Source organism: Silurus meridionalis, chromosome 6 (assembly GCF_014805685.1).
Source record: "Silurus meridionalis isolate SWU-2019-XX chromosome 6, ASM1480568v1, whole genome shotgun sequence".
NCBI classification, from domain to species: Eukaryota; Metazoa; Chordata; class Actinopteri; order Siluriformes; family Siluridae; genus Silurus; species Silurus meridionalis.
In genome coordinates, this window is record NC_060889.1 from 24,419,955 (window position 1) to 24,442,375 (window position 22,421).

The 22,421-nt window shown below is 41.4% G+C and overlaps 2 protein-coding genes across 3 annotated transcripts in view; both read right to left on the minus strand.

Moving 5' to 3' along the window:
* LOC124387535 (Fc receptor-like protein 5) overlaps window positions 1–22,421 on the minus strand; it is a gene marked incomplete at its 5' end in the record, with an annotated part of 205,314 nt that overhangs the window by 138,769 nt on the left and 44,124 nt on the right. The window lies entirely within an intron of this gene.
* Window positions 1–22,421, minus strand: part of LOC124387229 (carcinoembryonic antigen-related cell adhesion molecule 5-like) — a 184,165-nt gene that overhangs the window by 132,143 nt on the left and 29,601 nt on the right. The gene's annotated exons all lie outside the window — the stretch shown is intronic.

The following is a 22,421-nucleotide window of genomic DNA, read 5'->3' on the forward strand; positions in this document are numbered from 1 at the left end:
GAAGGCGACAGCTCGCCCCACAGTCTCCCGGAAGGCGACGCCACCTCTCAGAGCTCCTCTCTGTCCTCGAGCGAACCCGCGAGCTCCTCTCTGTCCCCGAGCGAACCCGCGAGCTCCTCTCCGTCCCCGAGCGAACCCGCGAGCTCCTCTCTGTCCCCGAGCGAACCCGCGAGCTCCTCTCTGTCCCTGAGCGAACCCGCGAGCTCCTCTCTGTCCCAGAGAGTCCCCGAGAGCTCGGTCCCGCTCCAGAGAGTCCCCGAGAGCTCGGTCCCGCTCCAGAGAGTCCCCGAGAGCTCGGTCCCGCTCCAGAGAGTCCCCAAGAGCTCGGTCCCGCTCCAGAGAGTCCCCGAGGGCTCAGCTTCGTTCCAGGGCCTCCTGGCGAGCTCCTCTCCGCTCCTAGGCTTCCAGGCGGCTCCCTTCCCGCGCCTAGGCTTCCAGGAGAGCTCCTCTTCGCTCCAGGTCCCTGACGAGAACTCGGCTCCGCTCCCGGTTCCTGACGTGAGCCCCTCTGTGCTCCCAAGTCCCAAGGAGAGCTCGGTTCCAAGCCCATGCACCTCTTCAACCAATGGGATCCCGGAGCACACAACCCATCTCAGAGACTGCGAAGGAAGTCGACCTGCCGCCACCAGGCTCCACCGGCGACAGCTCGCCCACAGTCTCTCAAAAGGTGACGGCTCGCCTCAGGACCCCTCTCACGGTGACATCCTGCCCTCGAGCTCCCTGGAGGTTGACGCCACACCAACCAATCCTGACGAGGTCACGACTCAACCACTGTCCTCGGCCAGGGACATCGTTCCGTCTCTGGGCTCCGTCCAGAGGGTCTTCCAGTCGGTTGCTGCCAGGGACGTCATGCCGTGTCAGGTCTCCAGGGCTACCGCCTCTCAGCTCAGCAGGGGAGGTCGACCAGCTGCCGGTTTTCGCTGAGGGCGGGGCTCCGCCTGGCTCCGCTGAGGGCAGCACTCCACCTTCGGTCTCCGCTGTTGGTATCTCTCCACCGAGGGTGTCAGCCTGCTCCAGAGCTCCGTGGATGAGGTCTCTCCGCCTTCTGTCTCAGCTGAGGGCGTCGCTCTGCTCCAGGTCTCCGTGGTGGATGTCTCTCCGCCTCCTGTCTCTGCTGAGGGCGTCGCCCGCCCAGGTCTCCAGGGGACTGCCTCCGCCTCCTGTCTCCGCCGAGGACCCACAGCCGCCCAGTCTCCGCTGAGGGCGTCGCTCCGCTCCAGGTCTCCAGGGGATCGCCTCTCCGCCTCCTGTCTCCGCTGAGGGCGTCGCCCGCCCAGGTCTCCAGGGGATCGCCTCCGCCTCCTGTCTCCGCTGAGGGCGCCGCCCGCCCAGGTCACCAGGGGGTCGCCTCTCCGCCTCCTGTCTCCGCCGGGACGCTGCCCGCCCGGGTCTCCGCGGGGTCGCCTCTCCGCCTCCTGTCTCCGCTGAGGGCGTCGCCCGCCCAGGTCTCAGGGGATCGCCTCTCCGCCTCCTGTCTCCGCCGAGACGCCGTTACGCCCGGGTCTCCAGGGGTTCGCCGCGCCGCCTGCAGCCTTCGCTGAGGGCATCGCCTGCTCCAGGTCTCCGTGGTGGATGTCTCTCCGCCTGGTTTGCGCCATGGACTTCACCTGCTCCTGGCCTCCGCATGGGGCTGTGTTCCGTCCTGGCGCCCGCAGGTGTGGTCGCCGCCTGGGGCCCTTCCTTGCTGTTCCTGGCTCCGTGAAGGTTCCGGCCGGGTCCCTTGACCCTGGAGGACTGGAGGCCCTCCTCCGAGTGCCCGCCCACCGGGCTTGAGGTTTGGGGCGTCCGGGCCGCCTTTGGGGGTGGTGTCAGGAGTCCCCTGCCACGCCCCTTCACAGGCTGTCACACCTGGCATTTCCGGCACTCCGCTTCTTCTCTTGTGCGTGCCCCCGCACGGAGATGTTGTGCTCGGCTTCAATGAACACACCTTACGCGCATCGACTATAATCACCTGCCTCTATTTAAAACCTTCACCCCGCACTCACCGTCTGTTATTAAATGTGTGTTCACGCATGTTCATGTTGCGTGTTTATCGGGCGTATGCACGCTTCCTCTCCGCACTGCTTTCACGGACTTCTCTCTCCACGGCCGCGCTTGCCCTTCCGGAGTGCACCCTGGATTTACCCCGATCCTCCGGCACGGCTGTATTCGCTTCTCAGTGTTTGATTTAAGTTCCTATGTTTATGCCCAGCACCGCGCTTTCCCACGCGCATCTGTGGATTACTCGTCCCGAGCGGATATTTACTTTCGGTTGTGACTCTCCGTATCCGGTGTGAGTGTTTTTGAGTTGGCTTTGCCTTTTGTTTGAATTAAAACACTGTGTGCTGGTATTTCGGCTTCCGCCTCCATATCTCCGCATAACAAAGATAATATACATTTAGCTTTGGTAGAAAATGTCACCATAATGTGGTGTTTAAAGGCTGTAAAAGGAGCTTCATCAACTTTACTATTTCAGAAACATCTGAATGCTCGAGTCGAGACCTGCCTGAGTGTGAACTTTTATACTGAACCACTGAGTGTTAGAGGCTGTAAAAGATTAGACAGTGTATAGGAAGTTATTAATTGATAAATCAGAAGCATGTACAGTTGTGTTCAAAATTATTCAACCCCCAATGCTGTAAATGGTTTTAGGGAATTTAGTGTACATTTGTAATTGTATTCAGAATGAAATCCTACAAGGACTTCTTAAAGAACCATATGCAACTAAAATGACATCAATTAGTTTTGTAATACAGTAGTAAATGTCTCTTTTGTGAATTCTTCACTGACATAATTATTCAACCCCTTAAAGACTACCACTCTGAAGAACAGAGGTTCAATGAAGTGTTTTCAGTCAGGTATTGAAAACACCTGTGGATATCAGGGCGCAGCAATAAAGCCTAATAAGCACCAATTAGGCAGCTTTAAAATGACTGTGATACTCAGCTCCTTCTAGACATTTACTGGTGTGGTTACAAACATGGTGAGGTCAAGAGAATGGTCCAGGAAGACAAGAGAACAGGTGATTACTCTTCACAGGACGGGCAATGGCTATAAGAAGATTGCAAAGATGTTAAACATACCAAGAGACACCATAGGAAGCATCATTCACAAATTCAAGGCAAAGGGCACTGTTGAAACGCTACCTGGTCGTGGCAGAAAGAAGATGCTGACTTCGACTGCTGTGCGCTACCTGAAGCGTAGAGTGGAGAAAAGTCCCCGTGTGACTGCTGAGGAACTGAGAAAAGATTTGTCAGATGTGGGTACTGAAGTTTCTGCTCAGACAATACGGCGCACCCTGCGGAATGAAGGCCTCCATGCCAGAACTCCCAGGCGCACCCCCTTGCTGTCCCCAAACGTTGGACCTTTTAACAGGACAATGATCCCAAGCATACCTCCAAGTCCACTAGAGCATGGTTGCAGATTAAAGGCTGGAACATTTTGAAGTGGCCATCGCAGTCACCAGACTTAAATCCGATTGAGAACCTCTGGTGGGACTTAAAGAAAGCAGTTGCAGTGCGCAAGCCTAAGAATGTGACTGAACTGAGGCTTTTGCCCATGATGAATGGGCGAAGATACCCGTAGATCGCTGCAAGACACTTGTGTCAAGCTATGCTTCACGTTTAAAAGCTGTTATAACTGTAAAAGGATGTTGTACTAAGTACTAAGATTGAATGTCACTTGGGGGTTGAATAAAACTGATAATGATGTGAGCTCAGAAAAGACATTTGTGGTTATTTCATTATAAATGTTATGTTATATTTGTCTGACCTACACGTGCCTCTTTGATTTAATTGTAAGCAGGATGACTGAATGATCATAATCAATGTCAAACCGACCAAAACAATCAATTTCAGTGGGGGTTGAATAATTTTGAACACAACTGTATTTATAGAAATGTGGGAAAAATTGTAAACTTTTGAAAAAATATAAATAATTGGATTAATGTAAGGTTTTAAGATGTGTTTATATTTTTAAAGCTAAAATGCATATCAATAAAGTCACAATGCTTCTGGGGAATGTTGTTTGGATTAAACTGGAGCTTTTTGGTGATGAACACTAGCTGTATGTTCTCACATGCAAAAATAAAGGTTTCAATAAAGTAAAAACAAAAGAATATAATACCTACAGTGAAACATTGTGGAGGCACGATGTGATTTTCTGAGTCTGGCAGCCTTGAACCTGCACACAATTAAATCACAAGACTGCCAAATCATTCTGGAGTAAAATGAACTGCCTGGAGGTAGAAATCTCAGTCTCAGTTACAGCTCATGGGTCCTCTAACAGAATAATTTCTCACTAACACCAAAACACTGGACTATTCTGAATTGGACCTCTGAGTCTTTAAACCTGAGACAGCTGGAGAAGTTCACCAAAAATAGTCGACCAAACAAAATATAGACAGGTGCAGAAATCTCACTGAGAACATGAGAAAACACTTGTTTGCATTGTTTGTTTCTAATAGTTTTACAACAAAATATTAGATTATGGATCAAAAGCAAAAGTCTAATGCTGTTTTCAAGTTAATTTAGAGTAATTTTGTAAGGTTGTTTTATCATCCAATATATTTTTTCATTTAGTTTCTTGTCCTTTGCTGAAACACACACACACACACACACACACACACACACACACACACACACACACACATATATATATATACATACATGTGAATGTGCATGCACGTGTTTTTGAAGGGTTTTTTTACACAACAGCGTTGCCACGATTTGTTTGATGAAGGCATGCTATAAAAATACATACAGTACATGTTTATCTGTCAGGAACTCTGCCACGCCCACTTCGCCCCTTCGGCGTGGCAGGTGCTTTCTCGGCCGCTTTCTCTGAACCTCAATCGCGCACATATGGTGCTCGTTTATCATCATCACCAGCTCCTATTTAAACTTCCACACTCTCACTGTCTGTTATTGTTGGTATATGTTAGTTCACGGCGGTCGTTGTTATCGCTCATGCGTATCCCGGTACGTGCCTTCCCACCGGCACTCTCTCAACGGCTGCGCTTTTTATCCCATGTTCTCCCGTGTGCTGTTCAGCGCCGCGCTTCTACTTTCGCCTCCCGTTCATCGCATAACATTTAACAACAAAAGGCATATGTGCACTAACTAACAGCAGAGATTCACCAGTGTACAATACAACATCTGTAGCAGCTGTAAGACTTGATTTTTTCGCAAGTTCTTCTGTGGCTGCACCGAGATAACCGACGGTAAATGGCAAATTTTTCCCCCCTTGGGGAATATTAGGGTTCGGCGACATAAAAAAAGACATAACCGATAAAAAATACTTTAAAAATACGAGAATTTGGCAGTTCCACTTCAAAAACGTCGACTTAATAGGGTTGTCGAGATAACCGAGGGTGAGATAACCGGGTTCCACTGTGTATATATATATATATATATATATATATATATATATATATATATATATATATATATATATATATATATATGTATATATATACAGTACAGCTGTACCAGATGTGTTTTAGAAGAATGAGACTGAGCGTAGGATAGCATGTGTGTGTGTGTGTGTGTGTGTGTGTGTTTGTTTTTTTCCTACTGCGAGTAAACCGAGTTTCCTTTTGGAGCGTGGCAGAAGGTCTTTGATAATTCCATGATAGTCATATAAGCTACTGGAGACACGTGGCCCGATGCTAGGAGATGGCAGGTTTACAACACTGTCTAAAAACAGAGGGACAGCATCTGTTTCAAAATGCTAAGTTATAGATAAAGTACTCTAAAAAAAAAACTATAAAAAATTACTACTCGTTACTGATTTAAGTGTGCTGATTCTAATGAATCTAATATAATCCCCTTTCAGTGCTTCTTTAAATAATGCATGACAGAAAAAGTAAAAAGCACCGTATTAGCTACGAAATGTGCCATAGGACAGATAGAAAACTAAGAGAGCAACTGATTGCTTGAGTGCTGTTAGAGACAAACTCCTGTTGGAAGATGAGCTCACACTGGAGAGGACAGTGGCATGTCAGGTGGAATCTGCAGTAATAAACTCTTTATTACTTTGTAAAAAAGAGGAAAATGAGGAGAAACAATAGACCAAAAAACACAAATGAGCTGAATGCCACTGTCAAAGAAACCTGGGCTTCCATACCACCTCAGCAGTGCCACAGACTGATCACCTCCATGCCAAGCCAGTAATTAAAGCAAAAAGAGCTCCTACCAAGTATTGAGTACATATACAGTAAATGAACATACTGCCTTCTGGAAAGTATGGTTATTTAATGTATATGTACTCAATACTCACTGACTTCCTCTTTCTCATCCTCGTTAGCCATATTTCTTGTTGATGATACTCCAGTGGCAGGTTTAAATAGCCACACAATGACAAGAAAGATGTTAATGGGCTGATAACTGCGCACAATGAGAAGAAAAATATTGATCATGTCACCAAATAGATTAAAACTAGAGTAACAAGCCTGGTTTGAAAATGTAAGCAGTAGAAAGTATAGATATTTGTGTAACAAATGTAATGAGTGAAAGTAAAAAATTTTCAACAAAAAAAAGGAAAAATTTAAAATAAAGAGTGATACTAATACCAGAAAAATATTCTTAAGTACAGTAACAAAGTATATCTACTTTATTACTTTTCATCTCTGGTGTGTGTGTGTATTTGTAAAATTTAAATAAATAGTAAAAGATCTTATAATAAATGGTCACAGAAAATTGAAACACAAATGTGCACTAATGTCTTTATGATGGTGAAGGTTAGTTGTGTAGCTGCTCTTAAATTGTTATACATTTTTCCTCTCAGTAGGAGCACTGCTTTCTTGTCTTTGGTTTTATATATTCAAATATTTTATATATATTTTGGGTTAGGGTTAGGGTTAGGGTTTATGTTTGTTTTTGCCACTGTCTAGTCCATGCTTTGTTGCCTTAATGTGTTCACATTATATAAAAGCACTATTGACAAATCCATTCAGTCCATAAGATAACAAACACCTTTGCTGAGAGCTTTCATAAGGCCAAGTGCAGACGCCCCTATTTTTGCAAACAGGAAAGGGCTCAGAGCCAATCCTTGATGCAATACAACCTCCACCTTAAACCAGTCTGTTGTTCTTACTGCACACTTCACTGCTGTCACAATGTCCTCATACATGTTCTGCACCACCCTCACATACTTCTCTGACACACCTGACTTCCTCATACAATACCACAACTCCTCTCTCGGCACCCTGTCGTACACTTTCTCTAAATCCACAAATACACAATGCAACTCCTTCTGACCTTCTCTATACTTCTCCATCAAAATTCTCAATGCAAATAATGCGTATGTGGTGCTCTTCTTCAGCATGAAACCATACTGTTCCTCACAGATGGTCACCTCTTCTTTCAGCCTGGCTTTCACTGCTCTTTCCCATAATTTTATGGTGTGACTGATCAACTTTATTCCCCTGTAGTTACTGCAGGTCTGCACATCTCCCATATTCTTAAAGATCAGTAACAGCACACTCCTTCTCCATTCCTCAGGCATCCTCTCACCTTGCAAAATCCTATTAAACAATCTTGTTGAAAACTTTTGCCATCTCTCCTAAACATCTCCATGCTTCTACCGATATGTCATTTGGTCCAAACGACTTTCCACTCTTCATCCTCTTAATCGCTGCTCTCACTCCCTCCTTACTAAACCTTTCCACTTCCTGCTTCACCATCTCCCCACCATCCAACCTTCTCTCTCTCTCTCATTTTCCTCTTTCATCAGCTGCTCAAAATGCTCCCTCCATCTTCTCAACACACTCTCCTCACTAGACAACACATTTCCAACTTCATGCTTAATTGCTCTAACTTGCAGCACATCCTTCCCAGTTCGGTTCCTCTGCCTGGCCAATCGGTACTAATCCTTTTCTCCTTCCTTAGTGTCCAACCTCTCATACAGCTTCTCATATACCTTTTTCTTGGCTTTTGCCATATCGCTGTTCACCTGCTGCTGCATCTCCTTGTAAAATATTATAAGTTTAGTCAAGATAAAAAATAATAAAATAAAAAAATGAATAAATGTTATAATTGAAATACAGCAGTAGGTTCAAGAGAAACAGAGGAATTTTAGTGATACCCTTTTACTGTTCTCTTAAGTGATCATATTTATACCCTAAATCACACTTTACAGCTTTAACCAAAACTTTAAACAAAACCCTTCACAGTGATATTTATATAATCACATAAACACAAAGATAAAACATTTTATTTGTATAAATACAAAATTTGATTTGCATACCCAATCTCTTTCACTAATCACCATAATGGTCAATTATTAACATTAAACATCAAATGATCAAATTGGATCTCTACAAGCACATCAGCATGGGGTTTACCTTAAAAAAATGCGCAACAACCAATCATTGAAGAAATCTCTTATAGGGTCAGGAATATTTTCATGCATTACAGAATCAGTAGTTATTTAGGCCACTTTTCTACATACAAAATATTTAATTATTGTAATTGGTGGATTTTAGTTTTCTGAGTAACAAACACCACGTTTAGCTTGTTTGTTTTCTTTGGCAGGTTGAACTTCTCTGCCTGAAATAAATTTAAAAGTTTCCTCCTGCTGAATCCATCTCTCTTTGTGCTGCTACTGTTAATGTAAAAGCTACAGTGGGACAGTGTGAGCATTACTGAGCATAACTAGTGTGAGGTGAACTAGAAATCAAATGGCACAACACTTGAATGTCACCAAAATGTGTACAACTGTTTTAATAAACTGCTCTGGGGCTTTAAAGGGCTTTATAAAGTTACTGTTTCAGAAACAGGTAACTGCTTGAGTTAAGTGTGAAAGAGTGAAGAGGACAAGATCCAACTTTTATATTAAATCAATGCGTATAAGAGGCTGTAGAGATAAACACTTAGAGAGTGTGTATTAGGGATTATCTATGATAAATTGTGTGTGTGTGTGTGTGTGTGTGTGTGTGTGTGTGTGTGTGTGTGTGTGTGTGTGTGTCATTCAGACGTGAATCTGAAGTGACAAATATTTACATTTTATTTAAGTAACTCGATAAATGTTTAGAGTTGAGACACAATGTGATCTGCATTTATTTCATTTCAGTTTCAGTTTCACCTCTAAAAGAGCTTCAACATTTATTTACAGCTGAGCAGAAGATATTCTGTATTTCATATTGAAATGTTACTGCTTATTTAAATAATGGTTTTATTATTAAATTATATACATAACATAGAATTTTATTTTTACAGAGTCTCCTAAACCTGTGGTGATTATAAAGCCTGATACACAAGTGTTCAGAGGAGAAACTGTGACGTTCAGGTGTGAAATACAGAGCGAAAAAGACACCGAGTGGACATATGACTGGTATATGAATGATTACACACACTACACATACTACACAGAACAGGAGCTCAGCATCAGCCCTGTTACAGAATCATATAGAGGGAAATACACCTGCAGAGGGAGGAGACACAGTGACAATCAGATCTCAGAGATGAGTGATTCTGTTACTCTCACTGTATCAGGTGAGTGTGTAAACACGTTATTAATTATAAAGTGTATGTGAAAGTGATCACTATTTTTAGATTGTGTTTCAGATTGTATTGAATGAGAAACACAATTCTATAAAGAAACAAAGTCTTGTTAAAATGATGTTGTTCCTTTCACTTACTTTTCAGTTTCTTTTTTATTTTTCTTATATAAAAATAAATACATTTGATTTAATGTAAAACTACAGCTTATTAGCCTTTGTGATTTTCCCTTGTTAATGTTTCACAGCTTTAGAATTGAACATTGTTATTTATGAAACATCATGGGGCAGTACACTGACCTTTTACACTTCAGTTCTATCATTGGTTTCATTTTTGTAGACGATGTACTGCTTCTAAACTGTTAGTCAATTTGCTTTAACCATTAAAATAAACACTGTATCCACATGCTTCATTCAGCACAGAGATAAAACAACTGCTTATGCTGTACAGTGGTACCTTAACCTACGAGTTTAATTCATTTCGTGGACGAGCTCGTATCTCAATTTACTCGCACATCAAATCAATTTTCCCAATGAAAATACTTAAAATGGCATAAATCCGTTCCAACCCTCAAAATGACACCACATTTTTTATGTTTCATGTTATTAAATAAGAAAAATACATTTCTAAATAACAAATATTGTATAAAAACATAATAGAAAGAGTAGGTAAATATATAATAATAGCCTCTGTTATGCTATCTCCTGCAAGCTGCTTCTCCGTCAGCCACACCAACAGACGTCCGGAGCTTAGAAATTATTTTAACACCTTTGACTGGCGTTATAACCTCAAGCGACTCCTTCTGCTTCAAAATCATGCAAACCGTAGACTTTGAATGTTTGTTCTGCCTGGCCAAGTCCTTTACTCACATACCTTGTTCATTATTCTCGATAATTTCACGCTTTAATTTTATGGACATCATCTTCCTCTTCTCAGCATTGTCACTAGAACTTACTTTATTGGGAGACATGGTTACAAGAAAGTTAGAAGAAGGAATTCGCACAAAGCAAGAAACCGCGAGCACAACGATTCACAGTGTTTACTCTACGATGTGAACATGTGAAGAGAACGAGAGGGCGTGTTAGAGGCTGGAGGAAGCTGTGGAGTCACTGCTCACTACACCATCTAGCAGCGGCATCTCAAGCTCCTACCTCAATTTGTTGCTCGAGTAACAAAGCAAAAAATCGACCGAGTGACGACTCGTTCTCCGGGAAACTCGTACATTAATTCACTCGTGGGTCAAGGTACCACTGTAAATGTAAATCCAGATCTTCTTCATTTCATATCAACAGAAAAACCCACACCAACTGTGAGTGTGACTCCTCAGAGCTTCATCTACACTGGAGACAGAGTTACTCTGAACTGTAATCTGCAGTCTACTGGATGGAGCTTTTCCTGGTATTCCCAGATATCACCTGAACACCAAAATACCAACCCACTCAGTGTGATCATCTCTAATGTAGGACAAACAACATACTACTGCAAAGCACTCAGGGGAAACTACGAGTCAAAGTTCAGTGCTGCAGCTACAGTTACAGTTAAAGGTACGTCATGTTTTCTACATTTTCACTGTAGATAAAAAGTTAGAAAGTCTTTATGAAAAAAATGTAATTATTCTAACATTTATTGCTATTGTATAATAATATAATATGATGTTTAAATAATGATTTCATGTACTGTTTGGTACATTTGTATTATCTTTGTATAGCGAGACCAAAGCCTGTAGTGAAAATACACCCAGCTGTGAATGTGTTCATTGGGGAAACTGTCACTCTCACATGTGACATACAGACTGGAGGATCCTGGAAGTATCACTGGTATAGAAGTAATGAAGAAATCAGAGCTGCTGCAGGAAAGAAGACCTACACAATCACTGATGTTAAAGACTCTAATAAAGGTCCTTATAGCTGTAAAGGAACTCAATCATCAGACCCAAAATACACACAGAGCAGTGATGCAGTTACACTGACTGTATCAGGTGAGTGTGTTTTATATCACATATTCTCTCTTATGAACAATTTAAAGTGTAGACATGTATTTCTCATGATCCCAATATCCACACAAAAACCACACATATTGTGACTTTTTTATCTTTGTATGTCTGTTAGCTTGTTTAGTTTACAGCATGATGACTTGTGTATGTTGTCAGCCATGTTTGTTTTGGGTATAGCTGTAGTTTCATTCCATGTGGGAACTAAAGGATGCTCTCAAGGATGTTGGCAAGAAAATAAACTTGAACAGGAAACATCATTAAATTAAAGTACAATTGTTTATTGACAGCACAAACTCAGACTGTGTGATTAGCAACAGGAAAACTAGAAACTAGAACTAGTTAAATCGTGTGCAGGTAAAGGAATAACAGTTAAACACACATGGTATGAGACTCTCAGTCACAACACAAAGGCTGATGTTCTCTTTTACAGATGTTTAATGCACACGGACATCAACACTGTAGAAGTAAATAAACAGACTGTAAATAACAAACATCAGTCCCACATTCAATTACATGAAAAACACACATACGATTTTAAACTCGTAAATAAACACAAAATACATCCACATACCACTTTTACCTGCTTGTGAGTTAAGAGAGGGGAATATATCTTGAAGTCTCTTGATTGGATGATTATAATGGCAAAAGGAAATGTAGTATTATGTTACTTACGGTAATGTTATGAGACATACAGTATGCTTAGGAACCTATAAGGGGGGTGTTACGGGACTGTTGAAGAGGGGGAATAAAAGTTATCCTTAAAAGTCATGGCCGGCTGTCGCGTGGTCCATTCACAAAGGGTTTATGTTGTACCTATTAAACGACAGAACATGGTGTCAGAAGTATAGCGGGTGAGCTTTATGCTCGTGTGTGTTAGCGAACTTGAATTCTGTGTAGTTTCAGTTTCGTTCGTGCCGTCAGCGTGAGTGATTGACAAGACGAGTTAGCACGGCGCTATCATGGCTCAGTTTCAAGTCTCTCCGCCGGAGAAATTCACGTTCAAAGCGGATGACTGGCCGAAATGGATAAAACGTTTCGAAAGATTTCGTGTTGCATCTGGCTTGGAGACACAGGCGGATGAAAATCAGGTGAATGCTTTGATTTATACGATGGGGGAGGAAGCAGAGGATATACTCACCTCCCTGCATTTAAGTCCTCAAGCGGCGAGTGACTATGATGTAGTAAAGACCAGATTGAACGATCACTTCGTAGCTCGAAGAAACGTGATTTTTGAGAGGGCGAAGTTTAATCAGCGGCAGCAAGAAGTGGGCGAGTCCATGGATCACTTCATAATGGCACTGCACTGTTTAGCCGAGCACTGTGGATACGGTGATCTGCACGATGAGATGGTAAGAGATAGACTTGTCGTGGGTCTGACAGATAAAAGGCTGTCAGAACAGTTACAGCTGGACCCTGAATGGACACTTGAGAAGGCTGTCGTTCGAGTTCGACAGAGTGAACTAGTAAAAAAACAACAAGAACAGCTCAAGTCAAACTTCAAGTGGGACATGGCAAATGAACAGCTGGATAGTGTACAAACTAAACAGTACGGTAATGTGAAAACAAAACCAGTAAAGCCATTTTTTGGACAGCTGGCAGGAAAAACACCTAAAATAAAGCCTAGAAAGCAGATGCTATGTATGAGATGCGGTGACACAAAGGGGCATGATTTGCAGCGATGCCCTGCAAGAGAGGCAATATGTCACCTCTGTCAAAAAAAGGGACATTATGCTAGGGCATGCAAGTCAAAGAAGGTACATGAGGTGAATATAGCAACGCTAACTTCAGATACAATGGAGGACATTGCATTTCTTGGTTCACTGACATCTGATGTAACAGGAAGTCCCTGGATGACTGAGATAAAAATTGACAATCTCAAGACGATGTTCAAAATTGATACGGGGGCTGATGTAACAGCAGTCCCAGTTACACTGTACAACCAGGGCCAGTTCCAAAAACTGAAACCCCCCAGGAGAGTCCTTCAGGGACCAGGTGGAACATCACTGAAGGTAAAAGGGAAATTCACAGCAACCCTTGGCAAGCACAACAAACATACGACTCAGGAAATCTATGTGGTGGATGGGTTGTACATGCCTTTGTTGGGCAGACCAGCAGTAACTGCACTTCAACTAGTAGCTAGGCTTGATGTGGTCAGCTTAACTTCTAAAGAGATGGTGGAAAAGGAGTTTCCACAACTCTTCAGTGGCTTAGGCAAAATGGATGGTGAGTACAGCATTGTGCTGAAACCAGGTGCGATACCTTTCTCCATATCGACTCCAAGACGAATTTCCCTCCCTCTCTTACCAAAGGTGAAGGAAGAATTGAGGCGTATGGAACAGCAGGGTGTAATTTCAAAGGTGGAGGAGCCAACTGAATGGTGTGCTCCCATGGTTGTGGTGCCAAAGAGTTCAAGTAAAGTGAGAATTTGCACAGATCTCACAGAATTGAACAAATCTGTTCTGAGAGAAAAACACCCTCTCCCTTCAGTAGAAAGCACTTTAGGACAACTAGCAGGAGCCAAAGTGTTTTCCAAACTTGATGCTAATGCAGGGTTTTGGCAGATTCCACTTTCAAAGGAATCCTCTTTGCTCACCACATTTATAAATCCATTTGGCCGGTATTGCTATAACCGTCTATGCTTTGGAATCTCTTCTGCACCTGAGCATTTCCAAAAGCGCATGTCCAGGATTCTTGAAGGACTGGAAGGTGTTGTTTGTCAAATGGATGACGTGCTAGTCTGGGGATCGTCACAGAGTGAACATGATTAGAGGCTGAGAAGGGTGCTCTCAAAGCTTCAGGAAGCTGGAGTCACACTAAATGAGAAATGTGAGTTTTCCAAGACAAAAATCAAGTTCCTTGGACAGATCGTTGAGGCATCTGGGGTGAGCGCAGACCCAGATAAGCTGGAAGCAGTTAAAGCAATGAGACAGCCATGTAATATCAGTGAAGTAAGGCGGTTCTTGGGAATGGTAAACCACCTCGGTAAATTCTTACCACACTTGGCAGCGAAAACGCAACCACTCAGAGACTTACTGAAAAAGTCCAATATGTGGGTTTGGGGTCGAATCAGCGAGAGGCTTTTGAGAAAATCAAAGAGGAACTGAAAACACCACCAGGTTTGGCGCTGTATGATCCGAATAAGGATACAGTTGTTTCTGCAGATGCTTCTTCATATGGACTAGGTGCTGTTCTCCTCCAGAAGCAAGCAGACAATGTATGTAAACCTGTGGCATATGCTTCAAAGGCTCTCAGTGACACAGAGCAACGTTATGCACAAATAGAGAAGGAGGCATTGGCCTCCACATGGGCGTGTGAGCGGTTTGCAGAGTTTCTCATTGGGAAGAGTTTCCACATTGAAACCGATCATAAACCTCTTGTTCCTCTGCTTGGCTCCAAGACGCTGAACGAACTCCCTCCACGCATTCAGCGTCTTCGCATGCGTCTTCTGAGGTTTTCATACACCATATCTCACGTGGCTGGCAAAAACATCGCGACAGCAGATGTGTTGTCTAGAGCTCCCATAAACAGTACAGCGGAAGGGCTTTCTGAAAAGGATATTGACCTGTATGCTGACTCTGTAATGGCGAGCCTTCCAGCTACTGAAATGAGGCTCAAAGAGATCCGGGAGCACCAAGACAAAGATTTTATACTCCAGCAGCTAAAGAAGTACTGTGTGGAAGGTTGGCCAAGTAAGTTCTTGGTGGACCAAACTATCCAGCCTTACATGGCTTTCTCAGGGTCCCTTTGTGTGCATGATGGGCTCTTATTGAATGGACTCAGAATTGTCATTCCAAAATCGCTCCAAGCTGATATCCTGGGAAAGTTGCATGTGGGGCATCTGGGCATAACTAAGTGCAGAGAGAGCTAAGCAGTCAGTTTGGTGGTCGGGTCTCAGCAAAGACCTTACAAAAATGATTGAGAACTGTGACACGTGTGCTCGGGGAAAAATTAACTTTAAAGAGACATTGATGCCTACTGATTTCCCAACAAGGCCTTGGTCTATGGTGGGAACAGATTTGTTCCAGAAAGACAACAAACACTACTTGGTCATTGTGGACTATTTTTCTAGGTTTTTTTGAAGTTTCCAAACTGTCCTCAACTACAGCAGAAGCTGTAATTGAACACTTCAAATCCATCTTTGCACGTCATGGAATTCCTGAGGTGGTGCGCTCGGACAACGGGCCACAGTTTGCTTCTGAGTGTTTCCGGGCCTTCGCACGAGGCTGGGGGTTTGACCATGTGACTTCAAGTCCTCACTTTCCGCAGAGTAACGGGGAGGCAGAGCGAGCTGTAAGGACCATTAAGAACCTCCTTAAGAAGTCTGCGGACCCCTACCTTGCACTTATGGCTTACCGAGCAGCCCCTCTTGCCAATGGTTACAGTCCTGCCGAGCTCTAATGGGAAGGAAGCTCCGAACGCGAGTTCCTGTGATTCCGTCTCAGCTCATTCCAGAGACTGCAGATTTGGAAAAGATAAAACAGATAGAACTGACGTACAGACTGAAACAGAAACAAAGTTTCAACCAAAGACACAAAGCACGTGACATGACGTACTTGCGTCCGGGTGAACATGTGTGGATCAAAGACACTTCTGAAAAGGGCACTGTTGTGTCTACCGCAGGCTCTCCCAGGTCTTACCTTATAGCGACACCCAGAGGTACCTTAAGGAGGAACAGGTTTCATCTCTCACCAACTCCAATAGCTCCTGTGACTTCTGACCTACCTGACTCGGCGGAGATACAGGCATCTCCGCTCTTTGAAGATTCACCCAGCACGGCAGAAGTTCAGTTGGGTTCCAAACCGACCTCGCCATGTATCAGTCGGTACCCTTCGCGGATTAGAACTCCACCTGGGTATCTAAAGGACTTTGTGTGTAATTAGAGAGAAGCACCGAGTGGTCAATGGGGCAGAATAATCCCCACACTCAGTTGAAGGTTTTGGGTAGTCCACCCCATCCTTCTAGGTAGAAAAATCCTTCTTTTGTGAAAGTGAACGGGAAAAGAAAATGATGAAGATTGTTGAAAATTGTTGGTTATATATTTACATGTTTAATGTTTAATAAGAAAGTCAAGTATAGTCATTGTTGGTTTATTTGCTCCCCGTGTGTTGAATAAAGAAAAGAAAAGTAAGAATCTTATTTGTGAAAGGGGGATGTAGTATTATGTTACTTACGGTAATGTTATGAGACATACAGTATGCTTAGGAACCTATAAGGGGGGTGTTACAGGACTGTTGAAGAGGGGAATAAAAGTTATCCTTAAAAGTCATGGCCGGCTGTCGCGTGGTCCATTCACAAAGGGTTTATGTTGTACCTATTAAACGACAGAACAGGAAACACATGAAATCTTTCGATGATTCTGTAGCATCGTTCATCTCTTCATGCAGATAATATAACAGGAAGTGCCATACAAAGACATGATGGGAATAAAATAAAACATAACCAAAACTCGTAGAAAGAATCAGACTTGCTCAAATAAACAACAATTGAGTATACAAATCACAATAAACATTATAAAATGATACAAATAAAATTAATAAAAGGTTACCGAAATAAACCAGAATCTAAGTGCACAAGCGCCATCTAGTGGAAACGTATATAAACTCAGGAAGCTTTGTGATAGTAAATACACATGGTATGAAATGTACCACCACAGACCACCTATAAACATATTTTTCAACAAAAATAACACACACACACACACACACACACACACACACACACACACACACACACACACATGGAATCTATACTGTGGATACTTTACAGGTTTTGTACAATGTTTAATTTATATAACTAGTTGCCTTGTTTGTAAATTGTATGCTCAAGACAGATAAACAGTCTCCTGGCTACAGTCAGGAGGAGAAAATGGCAGGAAATAAGTACAATGATAATGTGTTCTGCAAATAAACAGCAGTGCTAATTGTAAGAAAATAAGGGAGACAACAGACAAGCACAAGCATAACAGTTTATTTAACCTAAGAAGAAACGTGAACTGATCAGAAAATCAGTGTCAGTCAGTGTGTCAGCATGTGTATGTAATGTAGAGTATTAATAGTTACATCAGTCCAAAAATAAGACAATGGAATATCCAACCCAAACTGAAAGTGCTGTACAGTAAAACCAGTAGAACAGTAGAATAATAGAGGGTTATGTTCAGTATAAACATTCACAGGGACGCTCCCTCACTTACACATCAATGTGCTGAAGGGTGCAAAATAAAGATAAGCCGCTTTTTTAATCATCAACAGTTTCTATAATAAATGTAAAACTTATATGTAAAGAAGCTTCGAGAACAGTCAAGTCCAGTACAATATCTTTCAGTTCTCTCATTGTTTTAATTTTTGCAGATGATGTACTCCGTTTAAACTGTTTAACAAAGTCACTTTGCTTTTACCTTTAAAATAAACACTGTATCCACGTTCATTCTGCACAGAGATAAAACACCTGCTTATGCTGTAAATGTAAATCCAGATCTTCATCATTTCATATCAACAGAGAAACCCACACCAACTGTGAATGTGAAACCTCGGAGCTTCATCTACACTGGAGACACAGTTACTCTGAACTGTAATCTGCAGTCTACTGGATGGAGCTTTTCCTGGTATAAAGATAACCAGAAATCACCTGAACCCCAAAATACCAACCCACTCAGTGTGAGAATCTCTAATGAAGGACAAACAACATACTACTGCAAAGCACTCAGGGGAAACTCAGAGTTCAGTGCTGCAGCTACAGTTACAGTTAAAGGTACGTCATGTTTTCTACATTTTCACTGTAGATTTAAAGTTAGAAAGAATGTAGGAAAAACTTAATTATTTTAACATTTATTGCTATTGTATAATAATATAATATGATGTTTCAATAATAATTATATGTACTGTTTGGTACATTTTTATTATCTTTGTATAGCGAGACCAAAGCCTGTAGTGAAAATACACCCAGCTGTGAATGTGTTCATTGGGGAAACTGTCACTCTCACATGTGACATACAGACTGGAGGATCCTGGAAGTATCACTGGTATAGAAATAATGAAGAAATCAGAGCTGCTGCAGGAGAGAAGATCTACACAATCACTGATGTTAAAGACTATAATAAAGGTCCTTATAGCTGTAAAGGAACTCAATCATCATACACAAAATACACACAGAGCAGTGATGCAGTTACACTGACTGTAGCAGGTGAGTGTTTTCTCCTCCTATGAACAATTTAAAGTGTAGACATGTATTTCTCTTAATGCACACGGACATCAACACTGTAGAAGTAAATAAACAGACCGTAAATAACAAACATCAGTCCCACATTCAATTACATGGAAACACACATACGTTTTTAAACTCATAAATAAACAACAAAATACATCCACATACCACTTTTACCTGTTCGTGAGCTAAGAGAGGGGAATATATCTTGAAGTCTCTTGATTGGATGATTATAATGGCAAAAGGAAACACATGAAATCTTTCGATGATTCTGTAGCATCGTTCATCTCTTCATGCAGATAATATAACAGGAAGTGCCATACAAAGACATGATGGGAATAAAATAAAACATAACCAAAACTCGTAGAAAGAATCAGACTTGCTCAAATAAACAACAAAATACATCCACATACCACTTTTACCTGCTTGTGAGCTAAGAGAGGGAATATATCTTGAAGTCTCTTGATTGGATGATTATAATGGCAAAAGGAAACACATGAAATCTTTCGATGATTCTGTAGCATCGTTCATCTCTTCATGCAGATAATATAACAGGAAGTGCCATACAAAGACATGATGGGAATAAAATAAAACATAACCAAAACTCGTAGAAAGAATCAGACTTGCTCAAATAAACAACAATTGAGTATACAAATCACAATAAACATTATAAAATGATACAAATAAAATTAATAAAAGGTTACCGAAATAAACCAGAATCTAAGTGTTTCCGGGCCTTCGCACGAGGCTGGGGTTTGACCATGTGACTTCAAGTCCTCACTTTCCGCAGAGTAACGGGGAGGCAGAGCGAGCTGTAAGGACCATTAAGAACCTCCTTAAGAAGTCTGCGGACCCCTACCTTGCACTTATGGCTTACCGAGCAGCCCCTCTTGCCAATGGTTACAGTCCTGCCGAGCTCTTAATGGAAGGAAGCTCAACGAGTTCCTGTGATTCCGTCTCAGCTCATTCCAGAGACTGCAGATTTGGAAAAGCTAAAACAGATAGAACTGACATACAGACTGAAACAGAAACAAAGTTTCAACCAAAGACACAAAGCACGTGACATGACGTACTTGCGTCCGGGTGAACATGTGTGGATCAAAGACACTTCTGAAAAGGGCACTGTTGTGTCTACCGCAGGCTCTCCCAGGTCTTACCTTATAGCGACACCCAGAGGTACCTTAAGGAGGAACAGGTTTCATCTCTCACCAACTCCAATAGCTCCTGTGACTTCTGACCTATTTGACTCGGCGGAGATACAGGCATCTCCGCTCTTTGAAGATTCACCCAGCACGGCAGAAGTTCAGTTGGGTTCCAAACCGACCTCGCCATGTATCAGTCGGTACCCTTCGAGGATTAGAACTCCACCTGGGTATCTAAAGGACTTTGTGTGTAATTAGAGAAGCACCGAGTGGTCAATGGGGCAGAATAATCCCCACACTCAGTTGAAGGTTTTGGGTAGTCCACCCCATCCTTCTAGGTAGAAAAATCCTTCTTTTGTGAAAGTGAACGGGAAAAGAAAATGATGAAGATTGTTGAAAATTGTTGGTTATATATTTACATGTTTAATGTTTAATAAGAAAGTCAAGTATAGTCATTGTTGGTTTATTTGCTCCCGTGTGTTGAATAAAGAAAAGAAAAGTAAGAATCTTATTTGTGAAAGGGGATGTAGTATTATGTTACTTACGGTAATGTTATGAGACATACAGTATGCTTAGGAACCTATAAGGGGTGTTACAGGACTGTTGAAGAGGGAATAAAAGTTATCCTTAAAAGTCATGGTCGGCTGTCGCGTGGTCCATTCACAAAGGGTTTATGTTGTACCTATTAAACGACAGAACAGGAAACACATGAAATCTTTCGATGATTCTGTAGCATCGTTCATCTCTTCATGCAGATCATATAACAGGAAGTGTCATAACGCATATACTTTCTTTCGGCTCCCGTTAGCGGATTTTAAGGATCCGTGCTTGATTTGGCACATGTTTTACGCTGATACCCTTCCTAACGCAACCTCCCAATTTATCCGGGCTTGGGACCGCACTGAGAGTGGCTGGGATGGTTCCCTGACCGAATCGAACCCGGTCGCAGCGAGAGGCCATCTTAACCACTAGACCACGGCATGATGGGAATAAAATAAAACATCACCAAAACTCTTAGAAAAAAATAAGTCTTGCTCAAGTAATCAACAATTGAGTATGGAAATCACAATTAACTTTATAAAATGATCAAAATATAAAATTATACAAACTAAACTAATAGAGGTTACCGATTTAAGCCAGTATCTAAGTGCACAAGCGCCATCTAGTGGAAACAGATATAAACTCAGGAAGTTTTGTGATAGTAAATACACATGGTATGAAATGTACCACCACAGACCACCTATAAACATATTTTTCAACAAAATAACACACACACACACACACACACACACACACACACACACACACACACACACACATGGAATCTATACTGTGGATTCAGACAAGCATAACAAGTATAAGTATAGTTTATTATATCAGTTTATTTAACATAAGAAATGTGAACTGTTCAGAAAATCAGTGTCAGTCAGTGTGTCAGCATGTGTATGTAATGTAGAGTAGTAATAGTGACATCAGTCCAAAAGAAGACAATTGAAAATCCAACCCAAACTGAAAGTGCTGTACAGTAAAACCAGTAGAACAGTAGAATAATAGGGTTATGTTCAGTATAAACATTCACAGGACGCTCCTCACTTACACATCAATGTGCTGAAGGGTGCAAAATAAAGATAAGCCGCTTTTTAATCATCAACAGTTTCTATAATAAATGTAAAACTTATATGTAAAGAAGCTTCGAGAACAGTCAAGTCCAGTACAATATCTTTCAGTTCTCTCATTGTTTTAATTTTTGCAGATGATGTACTCCTTTAAACTGTTTAACAAAGTCACTTTGCTTTTACCTTTAAAATAAACACTGTATCCACGTTCATTCTGCACAGAGATGATTGTGTTTCTGATCAAAGTAAGTTCATGTGTATGGAGTAAAAACAACCTGTACATTTCTCACTTCCAGACAGTATTATGAGATGTTCATCTGCTGGAAGTTCATGTTTAATGCTGCATGTTTTATAGGATTTATGAGCTGGAATAAATGTCCAAAAACCTCAAATCAACACTGAGTGATTTTTGTAGTTTGGTAGATATTAGATCTTTTGATGTATTATTATTTTTTAAATATCTGTGTTTTAAATACACATTTATAAATATCAAGGCTTTTACTGGGTAATAAATTAAAAACCTAAAGTCATAATTTACTTAAGTGAAATTGAAAAACATCAAAATACAACAAAAAATAAATAAAAATGACTAGAATAAATCTGTTTCGTACAGTTAAATACAGTGCAGTATTACAGCCTTATTTTAAATTAATTTTATAAACACAGTTTGCCATTATAATATTAATAATAATAATAATAATAATAATAAAATAATAATAATAATAATATATTATATTATATTATATAATAATACTTTATTGCAATAGGGTGCTTTAGTACCTAAAGGTCTACATTTAAACATACTTTTATATTCTAAAATTATAAATTTTTATGATTATTATATGAAGATTTCCACATTTATATGATTTATCCTACAGATTAATCACTATAAAGAAAATAGAAACATACACAAGAATGTTATTAACAACTTGTACACTGTACTGCACGATCCATGTGGAATATAATGTGCATATAATAATGAATATTGTGA